Below are 4108 nucleotides of genomic sequence, written 5' to 3'. Positions count from 1 at the left end.
ATCTCTACCACATAACACATACAGACATAAACTCCAAATGAATCATAAACCTAAATGTAAGAGCTAAAACACTAAAACTCTTAGAAGAAAACAAAAAAATAAATCTTTGTGGCTTTATGTCAAGTGATGGTGTCTTTGATACAACATCAAAAGCACAGGCAACAAAAGAAATAATATAAATTGGATTTAAAATTAAAAACTCTTATTTTGCAAATAATACCATCAAGAAGTGAAAAAGGCAAACCTCCTAATGGGGGAAAATAGTTACCTATACAAAAAATACAGAAATACAGTTATCTATACAATTGAATATTATTTGGCAATAAAGAATGAAGTATTGATACATGTCATAGCATAGATGAACCTTGAAACCATTATGCTAAGTGACAGAAATCAGTTTTGAAAGACTGCATACTGTAGGTTTACATGTATATAAAATTTTCAGAATAAGTAAATCTATAGAGACAGAGGGTAGATTAGTGGTTGCCTAGGGCTTGGAAGATGGGGGAAAGCAAAACATGAAAAAGAATGAGAAGGAGCTGCTAATGGGGATGGGGTTTCTTTGCAGGGATGAGGAAGAACAATAAAATGGTCTAGCCGGGCGCGGTGGCTCAAGCCTGTAATCCCAGCACTTTGGGAGGCCGAGACGGGCGGATCACGAGGTCAGGAGATCAAGACCATCCTGGCTAACACAGTGAAACCCCGTCTCTACTAAAAATACAAAAACTAGCCGGGCGAGGTGGCGGGCGCCTGTAGTCCCAGCTACTCGGGAGGCTGAGGCAGGAGAATGGCGTAAACCCGGGAGGCGGAGCTTGCAGTGAGCTGAGATCCGGCCACTGCACTCCAGTCTGGGCGACAGAGCGAGACTCCGCCTCAAAAAAAAAAAAAAAAAAAAAAAAAGGTCTAAAATTAGATTGTTGTGCTGTTTGTACAACCCTGTGCACATACTGAACAAAACTGAATTTTAAGCTTTAAATGGATGAATTGTATGGTATAAGAATTATATTTCAATAGAGCTGCTTAAAATGTATTGTTTGGGACTCTCTTTTCTACAGGGTAGAATTCAGTCACATCTCTACTAGACAAAATTCATTGTATTTCTTTAAGGAGGATCATTTGCATTACTGTCAGTTTTCCACAAGTAAAATAACTCACAAAATAGAAATTCAGTTAAAGAGAAACATCTCAATATAATCAGATATCCCCAGAGGATACCCTAGACAATGCTCAGCCCTCCACTGAATGGATACTCAGGTATCTCTTGCCCATTTCCAAGTCCTGCAATTTTCCTTGAAAAATATGAAGCTTGTTCTAATCACAGGACCTATGCCAGTTCTATCCCCTCTACTTTAAGCATCCTTCACACATATATTTACCTGGCTCATTCCCCTTTTTCATTCTGGTCTCTGCTAACCTGTTGGCCTCTTATTAAGAGTTTCCCTAATCACATGTATTAGTTATACATTGTCCTACAAAGCTGTGACTTTAAACAACAAATATTACCTCAGAGTTTCTCTAGGTCAGGAATCCAGGATTATCTTACCTGAGTGGTTCTGGTTCAGGGTCTTTCCTTCCACTGCAGTCAGAATATTGGTAGGGGCTGTAATTATCTGAAGGTCTGACTGGGGCTGGAGAATCTGTTTCCTAGATGGCTCCTTTACATGGCTGTTGGCAGGAGGCCTCCATTCCTTGCCACATGAACCTCTTTATAAACTGTTTGAGTATCCTCACATGACAGCTAATTTCCCTAGAGGAGACAATCCAAAAACAAGAGGAAGAAGACACAGCGGCTTTATTATCCAGCCTGAAAACCATACATCATCACTTCTACTTTATTCTATTTGCTAAAAGAAGTCACTAAGCCAAGCCCACACTCAAGGGGAGGTAGCTTAGGCTGCACCTTTTGAAGAGAGGGTGAAAGAGTTTGTGGACCTATTTTAAAGCACTATAACACACCCCTACACAAACATATCTCCTTTCCTGGTACTTTCTACTGCCTTATTTGATTTGTGCTTCCTTCATAACATTGGTATTATTATATTATATATGTATGTGTGAATTATTGCTTTCCCCACCACATTATAAGATCAATAAAAATATTGCATTATTTCACACTGAATACTCAGCACATAGAATAGTACAAGATATATATTAATTCAATTACTGTTCTGTTTCCTAATTAAATGAACCTATGGATGAAGTTATAAATTACAGGGGCAGAACCAGGCTTGGAAACTAGGTACAATGACTCCTAACCTATGCTATTTCCCAGTATTTTACCCTTAGTGGAATTCTAATGGTTGAATGCACCTCAATAGTGATTCTGGGTGAGGAAAGGGATCTTCCCAGTCCTCCATGAAATCACTCAATTGAGACCTCTTCCACTCTTCACAGATCTAAAACAAACCCTGCTGACCAAAATGCAAGGAAGTCTTTCTTTGATCCATATGCACAAACAAAAACCCTCTCATCTTTTAAGAGTCTGCACGGGGCCTTGGAAGGGTGGGATATGTCTGATACCCCACATTTTCTCCTCTCTTTGTAAAGAGGAAGTTTAATAGCACTGAAGCAGCCTGGAGCCCAGGGTTTAATACAAGCATTGCAACTGGGTTTAGGAGTAAGAGACCTTGAATGCTACCTTGCTTGTTCACTCTTGTTTATTCAGGATTTAGCAGCATTTCTGAAGCCAAATGTTGATGCTCCTTGGCTCTGAAGAACAAGGAGATCCACACACAATTAGGAAGCAGACGGTAATGGAAAGTATATGGGATTGGGCATCCAGATACTTTGTATCCATCACTAATTTGCTGAAAATTGTATTTTTCATACCTGTAAAATGGCAGGGTGTGGCTGAGGAGAGTATAGACAACTTCAAATTCCTATTCAGGTTCTACTGTTTTGTAAGTTTGGACATGTCTTAGCATACCTTGGATAGTCTTTGCCAATTTCTTTCCAGGTATTTCAACAACAATCAGCATGGGATGCACTTGCATGTGCCTCTCCCTTCTCTAGCAGCCTTCAGATTCTAGGAAGATATGCGTATAAAAGAAAAAAAAATTCATTTCTCAATGATCTTTTTAGTACACAGAAAAAGTGATGGGAGACATGGAAGACAAACTGCCCACTTCCCGCACAATATGAGGCAAAACACCAACTTCAGGTGACTGGAGAATGGAAGTCTTAGCTCGTCCCTATGACCTCCCAGCCAGTGGGAAGTCAAAAAGAATGGCGACTCCTCATGCTTACAGAGGGCAGTGTTATTTCAAAGACTATGGTGAGTTCCCCAGCTCTCAGCAAGGGTGCCATCTAACCCCCAGCTCTCAGCAAGGGTGCCCTCTCACCACTCCCCTTGGTACCCTCAACGGAGCTTCTAAATCAACACCAAAGGAGACGCAGTCTTTAGGGAAACTCCAAGCCTCAGGAACTACCTCACTAAACTGGTGTCTTAGCTGAAGAGACAGTGGTGGGGGTGAAGTGGCAACAACAAGATGTTCATATGCACCCTTTGATTAATTTACAGGGGGAAATTGTCTTATAACTTTCCACCTGAGTGTCTGCCTCTGCATAGCCATGGAGCAGTACCCTGGAAACAGTAACAGTGATGATAACAATGAGAACAACACCCACTCTGTTTAAGCCTTAGCCCCAGGCAACCCCCTTACCTGATGTGACATCAGAAGGAAAGCACATGGGATTGTCTCCCTAGGGAATGTCTGGGAAATCCTATCCTTGCTTGGGTCTTGGGCTGCCACATTTCTATCAAAACCAAAATGGAGAAAGAAGAATTTAAAAAGTTATTGGGAAGCAAGGAATAAGTGAAAGGAGAGAAAACTCAGTTTTTTGCTTTACGGCCTGTGATATATGCAAGCTAACCAATTAAAGAATATCAGCGCTAGAAACGTTCTCAGAGATGTAGTCCAATGTCCCCGTTTTAGATGAAGAAATACCACAGACAGGTGAAGGAATTCATTCACAATCTCATGGTGTGAAGATCACTTGATGGTTAGGAGTTATGGCTGCAGACAGAAATGAATGGGCCTGAAGAATGGAAGAAACAGGTGAGAAAGACAAGATACTGATTTCTATTGAGTTTTAGAAACCATGATCA

General features: G+C 40.7%; 1 long non-coding RNA gene across 1 annotated transcript; it reads right to left on the bottom strand.

The window, feature by feature from the left end:
- Positions 1 to 1513: 1513 nt before the first annotated feature.
- On the bottom strand, positions 1514 to 3738 carry LOC117095313. The gene is made up of 3 exons (XR_004441917.1): positions 3663 to 3738; positions 2927 to 3025; positions 1514 to 1747 (listed from the first exon to the last, which is right to left on the bottom strand). It is a non-coding gene; the product is annotated as an uncharacterized LOC117095313 (long non-coding RNA).
- Positions 3739 to 4108: the final 370 nt, after the last annotated feature.

Source organism: Trachypithecus francoisi, unplaced genomic scaffold (genome assembly GCF_009764315.1).
Source record: "Trachypithecus francoisi isolate TF-2019V2 unplaced genomic scaffold, Tfra_2.0 Lachesis_group13, whole genome shotgun sequence".
NCBI classification, from domain to species: domain Eukaryota; kingdom Metazoa; phylum Chordata; class Mammalia; order Primates; family Cercopithecidae; genus Trachypithecus; species Trachypithecus francoisi.
This window is presented reverse-complemented; position numbering and strand designations above follow the sequence as displayed.